This window comes from Oncorhynchus clarkii, chromosome 10 (assembly GCF_045791955.1).
Source record: "Oncorhynchus clarkii lewisi isolate Uvic-CL-2024 chromosome 10, UVic_Ocla_1.0, whole genome shotgun sequence".
NCBI classification, from domain to species: Eukaryota; Metazoa; Chordata; class Actinopteri; order Salmoniformes; family Salmonidae; genus Oncorhynchus; species Oncorhynchus clarkii.
Genome location: NC_092156.1, coordinates 42543029 through 42561220, shown reverse-complemented (window position 1 = coordinate 42561220; position 18192 = coordinate 42543029). Strand labels below are relative to the sequence as shown.

Sequence of the window (18192 nt, the reverse complement as noted above, 5' to 3'; positions counted from 1 at the left end):
AAGTGGCTGCTACCGTCTCATTTGCTCCGTGTCTGTTAACCACCACATATGGAAGATGGCTTTTGTTCTCTAGAAGTGGGGCGCATACAGAACCTGTCTAACACACGGTTTCTTGATGTGCAGCTGCATTGAAGGATTGATAACCAAGGCTTATGCCAGTACACAAAGTCTTTGTAATAGAAAAAGACATGAAGCTTTTACCTACCGACGCAATTAATAGTGGGAACTTAGGCTAGTAGATTGGTATAATTGGAGAGAACATAATGGGTTGAACCACTAGAGTGGTGAGTTTTGAAAACAAGCTGAAGACAAGTGAGTCAGACTGTAGCCATAGCAGTGAGTTCAGTCCTCTCTAAAATGTAGGGCAGGCTAAATGCGTTCATTATTGTCCAGTTTGTCAGTGGTACTGGCAAAATACTGACAAAAAGAGAAGGTTGTATAAAATGAAAGCTCATTTGTGAGGTTTAAATGTTACTTCCATGGTAATAGGAAAGCAACAGCATTATCTTGAAATATTTTGTCTAACACCCTTACCTTGTCACAACACAACTGATTGGCACAAACTCATTAAGGAAAGAAATTCCACAAATTAACTTAACAAGGCACACCTGTTAATTGAAATTCATTCCATGTGACTACCTCATGAAGCTGGTTGAGAGAATGCCAAGAGTGTGCAAAGTGGTCATCAGGGCAAAGGGTGGCTACTTTGAAGAATCTCAAATATAAAATATATTTTGATTTGTTTAACACTTTTTACATGATTTGTGTTATTTCATAGTTTTGTCTTCACTATTATTGTACAATGTAGAACATAGTAAAAATAAAGAACCTTGAATGAGTAGGTGTGTCAACTTTTGACTGGTAATATATATATTAATCACTTACATGTTATCCCAAAAACAAGTTATTTTTGCTTTAACATGAAAGCAGCCAATCGGTGTTGTTGTAAAAAGCACAGCAACATCCATGATCAGATACCTGAAACTTAAACAGGGTTTCAACAACAAAAACGGTTGTAAAACATAATTCAGCCATTTGTCTTTATTTGTTGTACTTTTCGCTCCTCTTTTTTTCTCTCTGTGGTTAACATCAAGCTAGAATAGAGCTCCTTTGACAGAGATGTGCTATTGTCTATTTGGGATGTCACACACACTCTCTCTCTCTCTCACGCCTTTGAATTATGCTTTGCTTAGCGGTCTACACTTGAAGTCACCATAAAAACATTGCATTAAGCTTTTTCTTGTCCAGCTCTCTCCTTGCTTTGCAGCTCTAGTCAGTTCCCATTGCTCCTCCACACTGCAGCACACTAAGTTGTTAGTCTGAGTGTCCCGGGCAGGCAGTGGCAGCGCCTCTTCCTCCAGCCACGGCTGCCTCAGGCCAGGGAGCTGTAGTCCATCACATCCTGATAACTCCATCATCAATCAGCCACTTCTCTCCTGACACAACTGCTGACCAACTTCAGCTCTGGAGAGCCAAAAGAACGAGGGAGGCCTTTTAATTGGTGCCCCATGCTGGACTCAGATATTTGAAGCTATTGTGCTGGAACCAGAATAGAGAGAACTGACCCAGAACGCTATACTTGTCGATGATTTAGCCTGTGGTTTAAATGGTTGAATCCTGGCTTGCCCAGGGTACTGCCGTGGGAACCAGTTGTGTGGTGGCCTTATCGCTGGTAGATCCGCATGAAAATGCAGGCTTCACTCGCTCTACACAGCCCCCTGTCCCCTCGCCTCTTCATTGAGCTCTGAGCCAAACTGGAGCCCTATAACGGTCAACACAATCCAATATCAGGCCTTCACACACTATCTCCCCACCCCCACCCCAACATCCACCTACCCCCACTACTAAGGGGGATCATATAAATTGGATTTCATTCTCTATGCTTTAGCTTAAGGACAAACTAGTCAACCTTTACTTTGTAGTGTGAATGACAACAAGGGCTACTGTGACTTTTCTCTAAGCGTATCTGTGTCTAATTTTGCAGTTTATTTACATATAGTCCAGAGTATGATCAGCGAGGTTAGCAAAATGTTAGGATAGTATGGTGAAACAATAAAGACAGATTTTCCATCTCACTGCACTCTCCTCTGCTATGTTTCTGTAATATTCAGTGTTGGGTTAGTTGCCGATGGTGAGGCCTTGTTTCTTACCTCTTTTATTCCTTTCATGTTTGTGTAGATTATACTGTACTGTCTGACTGAGAAATAGCCTGTGCTAGGCACTATCCGAACCACCCAGGTGCTCTGTTGAATCTGATTATGCATTGAGGTAACTAGACAGACAAACAAGGTAGGAAAAGAATACATCAATGTGCTTGATGTTGATGATGATGATGAGGAGGAGGAGGGGGATGATAATGGGTTAGGGCTGGGCGATTATGGCCAAAAATGAATATCATGGTATTTTTCCAATTTTTGAAGGTATGACGGTATTTGATGGTATTTTATGTTTTTGATTAATAAAAGTTCTAAATTTGCTTTATGAGTAGGGCGTGACCCTAGGGTGGCAACACATATACACTCTAAATTATTTCAATGGGTCTTTCTCCATTCTGATTGATTATACTGTTCAATTCAACTTCAGCCTAAAATAATTTCCTGCATTTCCATCAATTTCTGCATTTCCTGCACTCATTTGTGTTTCCTAGGGGACCCTATAATATTTGGCTACATTAAATCTTTATTCATATAGCCAACATATTCATGCTTTGCCTAATCTTTGATTTCGAAGATACTGTTGCACAAACAATATGCTGATTTAGGCCTCCACCAGCACTGGTATCAGGCTGTATTAGCTAACTACAGTTGAAGTCGGAAGTTTACATACACTTTAGCCAAATACATTTAAAATCCGTTTTTCACAATTCCTGACATTTAATCCTAGTAAAACTTCCCTGTCTTAGGTTAGTTAGGATCACCACTTTATTTTAAGAATGCGAAATGTCAGAATAATAGAGTGACTTATTTAAACTTTTATTTATTTCATCGCATTCCCAGTGGGTCAGAAGTTTACATACACTCAATTAGTATTTGGTAGCATTGCCTTTAAATTGTTTAACTTGGGTCAAACGTTTCGTGTAGCCTTCCACAAGCTTCCCACAATAAGTTGGGTGAATTTTGGCCCATCCTACTGACAGAGCTTCTGTAAATGAGTCAGATTTGTAGGCCTCCTTGCTCGCACACGCTTTTTCAGTTCTGCCCACAAATTGTCTATGGGATTGAGGTCAGCGCTTTGTGATGGCCACTCCAATACCTTGACTTTGTTGTCCTTAAGCCATTTTGCCACAACTTTGGAAGTATGCTTGGGGTCATTGTCCATTTGGACAACCCATTTGCGACCAAGCTTTAACTTCCTGACTGATGTCTTGAGATTTTGCTTCAATATATCCACATCATTTTCCTTCTTCATGACACCATCTATTTTGTGAAGTGCACCAGTCCCTCCTGCAGCAAAGAACCCCCACAACATGATGCTTCCACCCCCGTGCTTCACAGTTGGGATGGTGTTTTTCAGCTTGCAAGCCTCCTCCTTTTTCCTCCAAACATAACGATGGTCATTATGGCCAAACAGTTCTATTTTTGTTTCATCAGACAAGAGGACATTTCTCCAAAAAGTACGATCTTTGTTCCCATGTGCAGTTGCAAACCGTAGTCTGGCTTTTTTATGGTGGTTTTGGAGCAGTGGCTTCTTCCTTGCTGAGCGGCCTTTCAGGTTATGTCGATATAGGACTCGTTTTACTGTGGATATAGATACTTTTGTACCGGTTTCCTCCAGCATCTTCAAAGTCCTTTGCTGTTGTTCTAGGGTTGATTTGCACTTTTTGCACCAAAGTACGTTCGTCTCTAGGAGTCAGAACGCGTCTCCTTCCTGAGCGGCATGACGGCTGTGTGGTCCCATGGTGTTTACACTTGCGTACAATTGTTTGTATAGTTGAACGTGGTACCTTCAGGTGTTTGGAAATTGCTCCCAATGATGAACCAGACTTGTGGAGGTATACAATTCTTTGGCTGATTTCTTTTGATTTTCCCATGATGTCAAGAAAATAGGCACTGAGTTTGAAGGTAGGCCTTGAAATACATCCACAGGTACACCTCCAATTTACTCAAATAATGTCAATTAGCCTATCAGAAGCTTCTAAAGCCATGACATAATTTTCTGGAATTTTCCAAGCTGTTTAAAGGCGGGGTTGAAAAATGAGGGGTTGAAACCTGAGTGTATGTAAACTTCGGACTTCAACTGTACGTTTGCACTGACTCAATACTTTTATTAGCTAGTTAGCTAGCCAGTTAACTAGCGATTAGCATTAGTGGCTAACATGATTTAGCTTAAACTAGCTGTTTGCAGATGTAAGAAACACAAACTAATGTTGTAATTATAGAACGCTTGTGGATTTATATTAAGATCAAATTGGAAACATTGTTGTAATCAACATTGTTGCATGTGCTGCATTGACCATGCAGACTGAACGAGTGTCTCGTGGTCAAGTAAGAAAAAATGCACTCCTTGAGTGACAGAGGGTGGGACTAGGTCTGTGTGGAAAGTGGCGTAGAGAGAGAGCGGAGAGGGATGACTCAAGTAGCGGAGTAAACTATAAAAATGGACGTTACACAAGGCATATCACATTTACCAAACATTCAAATACCGTTAGAGAAGGTCAAGTAAAAACCCAAACTGGTCCGTGCATCAATTCCGGTAATTAGTCAAATATGGTATACTGCCCAGCCCTATAATGGGTCATGGTGGTAAGGCCAGTGTTTGGTTTATACATGGCAATACATTCATTGTATTGTTATATTTCTGTAGAATCGTCTTGCTTTGGCCTTGGCTAATGTATCTTGACAATAGGGAAAATGATAAGAAAAAGATAAGGAGAGAGAGAGTGTTTATCTGTCAACGTTGAACCTCTCTTGTCTCTGTTCTTTCTTAGAGTAGGACCAAAGTAAAGTGCGTTTTCAATGTTTTGTGTATTTGGTGTTGTTTCAAGACTCTTCATTGTGTTTTTAAAAATGCAACCAAGTCAATGGGCTAGTTGTAGTCACTCAACTACACTGAGCAAGAATATAAACACAACATGCAGAAGAAGCTTATTTCTCTAAATTTGTGTACACAAATTTGTTTACATACCTGTTAGTGAGCATTTCTCCTGCCAAGATTATCCATCCACCTGACAGGTGTGGCATATCAATAAGCTGACTAAACAGCATGATCATTACACAGGTGTAGCTTGTGTTGGGGACAATAAAAGGCCACTCTAAAATGTGCAGTCTTGTCACACAACACAATGCCACAGATGTCTCAAGTTTTGAGGGAGCTTGCAATTGGCATGCTGATTGCAGGAAGGTCCACCAGAGCTGTTGGCAGAGAATTGATTGTTAATTTCTCTACCATAAGCTGCCTCCAACGGCATCACAACTGCAGACCATGTGTATTGTGTTGTGTGGGCGAGTGATTTGCTGATGTCAACATTGTGAACAAATCAAATCAAAGTTTATTTGTCACGTGCGCCAAATACAAGAATGTGAAATGATTTATACTTTTACTTTTGGTAATTAAGTATATTTTTGCATTCATATTCACTGTTGATACTTAAGTATATTTAAACCCAAATACTTTTAGACTTTGACTCAAGTAGTAATTTGCTGTGTGACTTTCACCTTTACTTGAGTCATTTTCAATATAGGGATCGTTGCTTTTTCTCAAATATGACAATTGCGTACTTTTTCCACCACTGGGAAAAGGAGAAGGGTCTGAATACTTTCCGAATGCACGGTGTAACATTTGCACCAACAAAAAGGAAATGGAATCAGCTGTTGATGCCATTAAATGAATGACCTCATATAAAGGCTTTATTTACAACCTCTTATCGGGTCAGCTTTTGACAACCTTGATTTTTACCAGATCGCGGTTGGTCATTTGGAGCCAGGCCTTTCAACAAAGACAGCCCCATGTTGCCCCACACATGGATGGTCTCATGACGAAGGAGCCCATTTACGGTCAGGTCATATAAAACATGGCCCAGTGTTTAATTAGCTAAATTGAAAAGGAAAGTTGTCTGGATACGCAGCATGTCACACCCAAGGCTATGATACACTAAGGGTTTTTGTGACAAGGGAATTTCTCCCCTTTAGATTTTTCTTTGTGATGACAATGGGGAGAGAAAGATGTGGTGTGATTTCAGCAGTAAGTAATGTGTTGCACTTGAATTTGTTTTAATTGCAACGATGTGAGAACACATCACCATCCCTCTGTCAATGCAGGGACAGCGCTGGGAGCATGTGGTCAGTACTAAAGCACCTCCCGCATGAACACAGGCACGGTCACGCACACACAGCACTAACAGTCTTAATCTATCCCTTTTCATCCCCATCTTAGTCACCAATACCCTCTCTTTCCCTCTCTCAGATAAATACACACATACATACACGCTCCCACATACACACTCCTGACCACTCCGGCGCAAGGACCCTCAGATTTTTCCTGTTTACTACTAGCCACCTAGCAATTTTATGAAGATGGCTTTAGCTAGCCCAGATAGGTTCCCAACCTTGAAACTAGCTATGAAGAAGCCATTTCAGGCTATTAATCTAGTTAGACAAGCTAGCTACTCTATCTTAGTATTTAGCGTGCCTGCTGTCCAGTTTGGTAGACTTTAAAAAAACAACCAATAACTAAATGTACTGAATAAGACTCACATTGCTTTCAATCTTTTATTTCAATCTTTTATCCAGATTTTAGTAGAGATGCAGAGAAGCATATGACCTTTTCCACATTTTGTTACGTTACAGCCTTATTATAAAATGTATTAAATAAATACAAATCCTCAAATCCACAGCAATCTACACACAATAATGAGATTGTTTTTGCAAGTTTATTAAAATTTAAAAAACAGATACCTTATTCACATAAGTATTCAGACCCTTTGCTATGAGACTCGAAATTGAGCTCAGGTGCCTCCTGTTTCCATTGATCATCCTAGAGATATTTCTAGAACTTGATTGGTGTCCACCTGTGGTAAATTCAATTGATTGGACATTATTTGGAAAGGCACACACCTGTCTATATAAGGTCCCACAGTTGACAGTGCAGGTCAGAGCAAAAACCAAGCCATGAGGTTGAAGGAATTGCCCGTAGAGCTCTGAGACAGGATTGTTTCGAAGCACAGATCTGAGGAAGGGTACCAAAATATTTCTGCAGCATTGAAGGTCTCCAAGAACACAGTGGCCTCCATAATTCTTAAATGAAAGAAGTTTGGAACCACCAAGACTCTTCCTAGAACTGGCAGCCCGGCCAAACTGACAAATCGGGGAAGAAGGGCCTTGGTCAGGGAGGTGACCAATAATCTGATAGTCACTCTGACAGAGCTCTAGAGTTCCTCTGTGGAGATGGGAGAACCTTCCAGAAGGACAACCACCTCTGCAGCACTCTACCAATCAGGTCTTTATGGTAGAAGGGCCAGACAGACGCCATTCCTCAGTAAAAGGCACATAACAGCCCACCTGGAGTTTGTCAAAAGGGACCTAAAGACTCTCAGACAATGAGAAACAAGATTCTCTGGTCTGATGAAACCAAGATTGAACTCTTTGGCCTGAATGCCAAGCGTCATGTCTGGAAGATACCTGACACCATCCCTACGGTGAAGCATGGTGGTGGAGGCATTATCTGTAGGGATGTTTTTCAGCGGCAGGGACTGGGAGACGAGTCAGAATCGAGGCAAAGATGAACGGAGCAAAGTACAGAGAGATCCTTGATGAAACCTGCTTCAGAGCGCTCAGGACCTCAGACTGGGGCAAAGGTTCACCTGCCAACAGGACAATGACTCTAAGCACACAGCCAGGACAATGCAGGTGTGGCTTCGGGACAAGTCTCTGACTGTCCTTGAGTGGCCCAACCAGAGCACGGACATGAACCCAATCGAACCTCTCTGAAGAGACCTGAAAATAGCTGTACAGAAACGCTCCCAATCCAACCTGACAGAGCTTGAGAGGATCTGCAGAGAAGAATGGAAGAAACTCCCCAAATACAGGTGTGCCAAGCTTGTAGCGTCCTACCCAAGAAGACTCCAGCCTGTAATCGCTGCCAAAGGTGCTTCCACAAAGTACTGAGTAAAATGTCTGAATACTTATGTAAATGGTAGTAATTATATATATATATATATATATATATATATTTTTTTTTTTTTTAAGAACCACCAGTCATGAGGATGCAAACAGATCAAGTGGTATGCTTAGATGTGCAGCAAAATAGACATTTATTTTTATATAGAATTAAGTAGAATCATTATGACTCTAGATTACAGGAAAAAGCTGTTTCGGGTGTTTGAAAAATGCTAAATTCTCCAACTACCCTCCAACCATCCTCATGTGCTTTGTGTCCCCTCAGATTTTTAGCGTGCCAGCACACACGACCCTGCCAGCACACACGCCGTCACATACGCAGGCATGCGCACACACAACCACAGACACACCCATACAGACACACCCATGCAGACACACACGCACACACATGCAGACACACACGCACGCACGCACACACACACATGCAGACAGAAACACAAATGCAGACACACGCAGACACACACACATACACATACATGCAGACACACACACACACACACATACAGACACACACACGCAAACACAGACACACAGACACACACGCAGACAGACACACACGCAGACAGACACACACGCAGACAGACACTCACGCAGACAGACACTCACGCAGACAGACACTCACGCAGACAGACACTCACGCAGACAGACACTCACGCAGACAGACACTCACGCAGACAGACACTCACGCAGACACACTCACGCAGACAGACACTCACGCACACACGCACACGCAGACAGACACACGCAGACACACACACATGCAGACAGACACAGACACACAAATGCAGACACATACACACAAATGCAGACACACGCAGACACACATACACATACATGCAGACACACACACACATACAGACACACACATGCAAACACAGACACACAGACACACGCAGACAGACACACACGCAGACAGACACTCACGCAGACAGACACTCACGCAGACAGACACTCACGCAGACAGACACTCACGCAGACAGACACTCACGCAGACAGACACTCACGCAGACAGGCAGACGCAGACACACACACACATGCAGACACACGCAGACACACACACACACATGCAGACACACACACACATGCAGACACACACACACACGCAGACACAAACACGCAGACACACAGACACATAGACACACACATACAGACACACACACACACACACATACAGACACACACACACACGCAGACACACACACACACGCAGACACACACATGCAGACATGTTGACTATCTGTCACTTTAATCCAAGTTACAGTACGGTACATGTATTATACATATCTACCTCAATTACCTCATACCCCTGCATATCGACTCAGTACTGGTACCCCTTGTCTATAGCCAAGTTATCATTACTCATTCTGTATCTATTAATACTTTTATTACATGTTTTACTTTTTATATTATTTTCTTTCTTCCGCGTTGCTGGGAAGGGTCCGTAAGTAAGCATTTCACTGTTAGTCCACACCTATTGTTTACGAATGCAATTGGATTTGATTTGATTTGACACACACGCTCAGACTGCGTTAGAGGCTGCCTATCTCCTTGCGTCAGAGGATCCTTCTGTACTGAGATCCCTATCCTAGTCGCCATGATTAGAATCTAAAGTGCACATCCCAGGCGGCTAGATCTGACTTTTCAGTCCGACTTCACCAGGGGGATAGAATACTAGCTGCTGAACTACAGTGCATGTCGTCTTTGGTTGGTTTTAAGATATGCTATGATAAGACGCACAATGCAAATGCAAGATTGAGACAGCCATGACTTCTGACTAACCATTAGGCCTGTAATGTATTTGTAAATGTTGTGGAGGATAGTACCATTTTTGGGATCAAAGTCCATCCAACTTTCTGAGCTTGACATTGTCAACTATCACATGATGACCCACTTCATTTTGTGTCACACATTTCTCCAAACAAGGTTGTCCGCCAAACAATCATGTGATCACGGTGGTCAGGTGGTCATATCAGTCAATAAGTGCAGAATAATTAAGGCTATGGTCAAATAGGAGATGAAACTGAAAGCCCATAATTACATTGTCTTTGAGCAGCTCATCATTTGGAGTTTTAAGTGGCCTTAAAGGACTGTGGGAAATCTAATGAAAACCAGTGGTCTGTAAATTGTTTCAGTAAAGTGTTTTTCTTCTCTGTTATCTACATCTTCCAACATTTGACTGCCATTGGTGGTGACTTTTAAAAGCATTGTCAAATTATTTATAGGCACATTTGTTTTTGAAAAGGGAAATCAGCACAATTGTATCTCACTCTGTCTATATGTCCGTCTTCAATATTATTACATGAAGACAGCATTCTGTGTAATAGAATGTAGGAATGGATATGAAATTCCTTTCCAGTAGTAAGTTTTCTCAACTTGAATTTGCTGCAGGGTTTAGTTGGGAGGTTGTTGACTATCTTAGTCTACTGTAGTAATATGGGTGTGTTTATATGGGTGATATGGGTGTGTGTTGTCGTACTATACTCCAACCTGCTGTAGAGTACTCTGACTACTATCACAAGGTTGAACTACGAATTTAAACAAGGTGCGGCCATACGCATCTGATATATATGGCAATTTACATTGCAGCGCCAAATATTAGTGGAATGGACAGCATATCTCAGACAAATGCCAGCATACAGCAGCCTGAGTAGCGCAGAACTCGTTAGATATGTGATTTAACAGCCCCAGACCGGGACGACCAGCCCACAGAACAACACTGACCCAGGGCTTCTGGTTCCTCCCGGTTCTGACAGGCCCCTTCCCACCATGCATCTGTAACACATATGAGAGGCCTTTATAAAGCATGACCCTTTTAAAAGGCATTATAAAGCACAATAATGCATTTGTATTAAATTAATATTTATTATGCATTATAAACTGGGGGGTTTGAGTGCTGATTAGCTGACAGCTGTGGTACACCACAGGTATGATAAAACATTTATTTTTACTGCTCTAATTGCATTGGTAACCAGTTTATAATAGCAATAAAGCACCTTGGGGGTTGGTGGTATATGGACAAGATACCAAGGCTAAGGGCTGTATCCAGGCATTCTGTGTTGCGTCCTGCGTAAGAACAGCCCTTAGCTGTGGTATATTGGCCATATACCACACCCCCTCAGGCCGTATTGCTTAATTATACGTGCCAAATGAGTAAGAGCTCAGGGCATATTTAAAAAAATATATGTTTTGTCTTTTACAAAATGGAGGGTATTATGTATGGCTGTCATAGTCAGGGTTTACATCATTTACATCATCCAGAGTGACTTACATGAGCAATTAGGGTTAAGTGCCTTACTCAAGAGCACATTGACAGATTTTTCACCTATTTGGCTCAGGGATTCAAATAAAATCAAATTGTATTTGTCACATACACATGGTTAGCAGATGTTAATGAGAGTGTAACGAAATGCTTGTGCTTCTAGTTCCGACCATGCAGTGATATCTAACAAGTAATCTAACCTAACAATTTCACAACTACTACAAGTGTAAAGGAATGAATAAGAATATGTACATAAAAATATATGCATGAGTGATGGCCGAATGGCGTAGGCAAGATGCATTAGATGGTATAGAGTACAGTATATACATATGAGATGAGTAATGTAGGGTATGTAAACATGATATAAAATGCCATTGTTTAAAGTGGCTAGTGATACATTTATTACATACATTTTTCCATTATTAAAGTGATTATTAAAGTTATTAAAGAGTTGAGTCAGTATGTTGGCAGCAGCCACTCAATGTTAGTGATGGCTGTTTAACAGTCTGATGGCCTTGAGATAGAAGCTGTTTTTCAGTCTCCCAGTCCCTGCTTTGATGCACCTGTACTGACCTCACCTTCTGAAGGATAGCAGGGTGAACAGGCAGTGGCTCGGGTGGTTGTTGTCCTTGATGATCTTTTTGGCCTTCCTGTGACATCGGGTGGTGTAGGTGTCCTAGAGGGCAGGTAGTTTGCCCCCGGTGATGCGTTGTGCAGACCTCACTACTCTCTAGAGAGCCTTACGGTTATGGGCAGAGCAGTTGCCATACCAGGCGGTGATACAGCCCGACAGGGTGCTCTCGATTGTGCATCTGTAAAAGTTTGAGTGTTTTTGGTGACAAGCCAAATTTCTTCAGCCTCCTGAGGTTGAAGAGGCGCTGCTGCGCCTTCTTCACCAAGCTGTCTGTGTGGGTGGACCATTTCAGTTTGTCTGTGATGTGTACGCTGAGGAACTTAAAACTTTCCACCCTCTCCACTACTGTCCCGTCGACTGAGTACTTCCGGCGCCGACAGAGATGTCCGCTTCGCGTTCCTAGGAAACTATGCAGTATTTAGTTTTTTTGTGTGTTATTTCTTACATTGTTACCCCAGGAAATCTTAGGTTTTATTACATACAGTCGGGAGTAACTATTGGATATAAGAGCAACGTCAACTCACCAAAATTACGACCAGGAATACGACATTCCCGAAGCGAATCCTCTGTTTGGCCCATCACCCAGGACAATGGATCGGATCCCAGCCGGCAACCCAAAACAATGGCGCCGCAGAAGGGGCAGAAGAAGCGGTATTCTGGTCAGGCTCCGTAGACAGGCACATCATGCACCGCTCCCGAGCATACTACTCGCCAATGTCCAGTCTCTTGACAACAAGGTAGACGAAATCCGAGCAAGGGTTGCCTTCCAGAGAGACATCAGAGACTGTAACGTTCTTTGTTTCATGGAAACATGGCTCACTCGAGACACGCTATCGGAGTCGGTACAACCACCTGGTTTCTTCACGGATCGCGCCGACAGAAACAAGCGTCTCTCTGGTAAGAAGAATGGTGGGGGTGTATGCCTTATGATTAATGAGACGTGGTGTGATCATAGCATACAGGAACTCAACTTAGAATTCCTCACAATCAAATGCCGACCGCATTATCTACCAAGAGAATTCTCTTCGATCATAATCACAGTCATGTATATTCCCCCCCATGCAGACACATCGACGGCCCTGAAAGAATTAATTCGACTCTATGTAAACTGGAAACCACATATCCTGAGGCTGCATTTATTGTAGCTGGGGATTTTAACATGGCTAATCTGAAAACAAGGCTCCCTAAATTCTATCAGCATATCGATTGCGCTACCCGGGCTGGCAAAACCCTGGATCATTGTTATTCTAACTTCCGCAATGCATATAAGGCCCTCCCCCGCCCTTTTTTCGGAAAAGCTGACCACGACTCCATTTTGTTGCTCCCAGCCTATAGACCGAAACTAAAACCGAAAGCTCCCTCGCTCAGGTCTGTTCAACGCTGGTCCGACCAATCGGATTCTACGCTTCAAGATTGCTTCGATCACATGGACTGGGATATGTTCCGCAAAGCATCGAACAACAGCATTGATGAATACGCTGATTTGGTGAGTGAGTTTATTAGCAAGTGCATTGGTGATGTTGTACCCACAGCGTCTATTAAAACATTCCCCAACCAGAAACCGTGGATTGATGGCAGCATTTGCGCAAAACTGAAAGCGCGAACCACTGCTTTTAATCAGGGCAAGGTGACCGGAAACATGACCGAATACAAACAGTGTAGCTATTCCCTCCGCAAGGCAATCAAACAAGCTAAGCGTCAGTATAGAGACAAAGTAGAGTCGCAATTCAACGGCTCAGACACGAGAGGTATGTGGCAGGGTCTACAGTCAATCACGGACTATAAAAGAAAAACCAGCCCCGTCGCGGACTACGATGTCTTGCTCCCAGATAGACTGAACAACTTCTTTGCTCGCTTTGAGGACAATACAGTGCCACTGACACAGCCCGCTCCTTCACTGCAGCCAACGTGAGTAAAACATTTAACGTGTTAACCCTCGCAAGGCTGCAGGCCCAGACGGCATCCCCAGACGCGTCCTCAGAGCATACACAGACCAGCAGGCTGGTGTGTTTACAGTAATAATCAATCCTTATCCCAGTCTGCTGTTCCCACATGCTTCAAGAGGGCCACCATTGTTCCTGTTCCCAAGAAAGCTAAGGTAACTGAGCTAAACTACTACCGCCACGTAGCACTCACTTCCTTCATCATGAAGTGCTTTGAGAGACTAGTCAAGGACCATATCACTTCCACCCTAACTGACAGCCTAGACCCACTCCAATTTGCTTACCGCCCCAATAGGTCCACAGACAACGCAATTGCAATCACACTGCACAATGTCCTAACTCATCTGGACAAGAGGATTCTAAGAATGCTGTTCATCGACTACAGCTCAGCGTTTAACACCATAGTACCCTCCAAACTCGTCATTAAGATGGAGACCCTGGGTCTCGACCCCACCCTGTGCAACTGGGTCCTGGACTTCCTGACGGGCCACCCCCAGGTGGTGAGGGTAGGTAACAACATCTCCACCTCGCTGATCCTCAACACTGGGGCCCCACAAGGGTGCGTTCTCAGCCCTCTTCTGTACTCCCTGTTCACCCACGACTGTGTGGCCATGCACGCCTCCATCTCAATCATCAAGTTTGCAGACGAAACTACAGTGGTAGGCTTGATTAACAACAACGACGAGATGGCCTACAAGGAGGAGGTGAGGGCCCTCGGAGTGTGGTGTCAGGAAAATAACCTCAGTTATCACTCAATGTCAACAAAACAAAGGAGATGATCGTGGACTTCATGAAACAGCAGAGGGAGCAGTGACCTAACCGCTGTGTCAGTGGGTTATATAATCAAACCACTAGGCTATCTGCCGCCTGTTACAATGAGCCTTGCTTTGTAGTACGAGGCTGTTAAAATCAAACGCATTGTTCTCTATCCACCTGTGATTGTTGTTTCATGGGTTAACAATACCACAATACAAGTTCTCCCAATACTGTACATCCTAGTAGTCATTTTTGATTAATTTGGTAAATGCCAGTTGACCTCTCAGTGAATACTTAATTTGTTAAAGAACATTCTGCTAAGCTGCCAAAAACATCGATATATTGTGGGTTGCTTGGCAATTAAAAGATTTATCTCGTGTTGTGTTGTAAGTCTCTGTTTGAGACTGCTAGTTTGTTCTCTACAGCGGTGTGCACTATTGCTGCTGAATGTCTTCTCTGTGGGCTGCATTGGTGCCTGGCTGTGGGCGGAGGGGAGGAGAGACTGGAGCATGGCTCTGCCTGTCTTTGTCTCTGCCCGCCGTCATTGATTTGGGCAGAGGAGCGGGGATCATGAGTCACCGGTGTGCAGCGGTGCTCTGGATCCTACCAAGGGGAATTCAGTGTAATGATCTCGCACAAGAGTCGCAAAACAAAAAGCAAAGCCTCAGCTGAGTCCGTGCCAAGTGGCGAGAGAGCCTGGCTTAGCTCCATCCCACTCCCCTCCCCTTGGAGAACGCACTTTAAATCTAGCTGTCATCACCGCTGAAATGGGTTTTATGGTCTCAGCTTCCACCGTTAACAAAGCTTGAAATGTGGGTGACATATCACACTGGTGCTATGAACATGCCCCTCTCGCCCCTGGGCCCAGAGCTAGGCATCCCTAGGCCTCTCCTCAATTCCTTCTTCCTACTTTGCCGTGTGTGTTAGTGTGTGTGAGTGGGTGGGAGGTAGGTTACCTTCATATAAGAGCGGCCATTGAAATGAAAGTTGTGCCAAATGGGGAGACATTGTCTCTAGACAAATAATGACAAAATGACGTGAAAGACGATATTTGCTGGAAATTCAGTACAGGCCCAAGGCGGTTACTATATCTTATTTCTCAGCATGCCCATCATACGTTTTTATCCCTACAACTAAAAGGTTGACACGCTCTCTTCCTGTGTAGGTGCCTCTGGTATGACCTATTACCTGGCTGGCCCTCCTGTGGAGCCAGATTCAGAAGCTGGCGTGTAGAAAACATTATTTGATGACTCCCATAAGCATGTCCTGTGGGTTTGTCCCAGTCTACTGTAAAGCTCCCGTCCTGGGGGTTGGTCCCAGTCTACTGTAAACCTCCTGTCCTGGGGGTTGGTCCCAGTCCACTGTAAAGCTCCTGTCCTGGGGGTTGATCCCAGTCCACTGTAAAGCTCTTGTCCTGGGGGTTGGTCCCAGTCTACTGTAAAGCTCTTGTCCTGGGGGTTGGTCCCAGTCTACTGTAAAGCTCTTGTCCTGGGGGTTGGTCCCAGTCTACTGTAAAGCTCTTGTCCTGGGGGTTGGTCCCAGTCTACTGTAAAGCTCTTGTCCTGGGGGTTGGCCCCAGTCTACTGTAAAGCTCTTGTCCTGGGGGTTGGTCCCAGTCTACTGTAAAGCTCTTGTCCTGGGGGTTGGTCCCAGTCCACTGTAAAGCTCTTGTCCTGGGGGTTGGTCCCAGTCTACTGTAAAGTACCTGTCCTGGGGGTTTGGTCCCAGTCTACTGTAAAGTACATATCCTGGGGTTTGGTCCCAGTCTACTGTAAAGTACCTATCCTGGGGGTTTGGTCCCAGTCTACTGTAAAGTACCTATCCTGGGGGTTTGGTCCCAGTCTACTGTAAAGTACCTATCCTGGGGGTTTGGTCCCAGTCTACTGTAAAGTACCTATCCTGGGGGTTTGGTCCCAGTCTACTGTAAAGTACCTATCCTGGGGGTTTTGTCCCAGTCTACTGTAAAGTACCTATCCTGGGGGTTTGGTCCCAGTCTACTGTAAAGCTCTTGTCCTGGGGGTTGGTCCCAGTCTACTGTAAAGTACCTATCCTGGGGGTTGGTCCCAGTCTACTGTAAAGCTCCAGGCCATTTGTGTTATTGGTTTCAGTCAAAGGGCCAGGTACATTCCAAAGATCCAGGATAATGTACAGTGTGAAGTGTGGTGAGGAGCCACAGCCATGTGGAGTAGGGGTCTGAGAAGTCAGCCTGGCCACGTATCATGCAGCCACAACCGTAAGCACCTGCTCTCCCACTAAGCGTGGCCCAGGCCCACACTCTAACAGTCTAATGTGTTTCAGTGCCAGTTCACCCCTCAGCCATGGTATCTGAACATGGCCACCAGTCCTCCTCCACCCGCAGCCCTCTTTTTACTCATCTCATTCCCCTTTGAGCTCAAATGAGTCCCAGCTGCAGCCTGATCTTTTTTGCAATGGCAGAGCAGTAAATGTACTGTAGTCATGAAACAGCAACAGTCATTGCAGTGACATTGATGCTCAGTACAGTACAGTATGTGCATCTCACTGACCGAATGCACAAGTTGTTTATGAGATGAATGCGTGTCTTCCGTCTGAGGAGGTGAGGGCTAGCTTTATTCATGCCATCATAATAGCATTGTTCATCTTCTTTGCTACATTATCTGAACAGTATCCAACGAAACGCGCCCCCTCAAGTCTGTTTATGAGAGCGGAATGGCTCACAAAGAACATTTACTCTATACGTATGCAGAGAGAGCGATTCCCATGCTGTGAAATGTGTCTTTTCTAAACATGACTCGTAATTTATGCATACAAGCCCATCTGTACCAGCCTGCACATACAGTGCCTTGCGAAAGTATTCGGCCCCCTTGAACTTTGCGACCTTTTGCCACATTTCAGGCTTCAAACATAAAGATATAAAACTGTATTTTTTTGTGAAGAATCAACAACAAGTGGGACACAATCATGAAGTGGAACGACATTTATTGGATATTTCAAACTTTTTTAACAAATCAAAAACTGAAATATTGGGCCCCTTTACTTTCAGTGCAGCAAACTCTCTCCAGAAGTTCAGTGAGGATCTCTGAATGATCCAATGTTGACCTAAATGACTAATGATGATAAATACAATCCACCTGTGTGTAATCAAGTCTCCGTATAAATGCACCTGCACTGTGATAGTCTCAGAGGTCCGTTAAAAGCGCAGAGAGCATCATGAAGAACAAGGAACACACCAGGCAGGTCCGAGATACTGTTGTGAAGAAGTTTAAAGTTGGATTTGGATACAAAAAGATTTCCCAAGCTTTAAACATCCCAAGGAGCACTGTGCAAGCGATAATATTGAAATGGAAGGAGTATCAGACCACTGCAAATCTACCAAGACCTGGCCGTCCCTCTAAACTTTCAGCTCATACAAGGAGAAGACTGATCAGAGATGCAGCCAAGAGGCCCATGATCACTCTGGATGAACTGCAGAGATCTACAGCTGAGGTGGGAGACTCTGTCCATAGG

General features: G+C 43.8%; 1 protein-coding gene across 1 annotated transcript in view; it reads left to right on the top strand.

Annotated features, from left to right (window-relative positions):
- LOC139419563 (gamma-aminobutyric acid receptor subunit beta-4-like) overlaps nucleotides 1-18192 on the top strand; it is a 59284-nt gene that overhangs the window by 1756 nt on the left and 39336 nt on the right. The window lies entirely within an intron of this gene.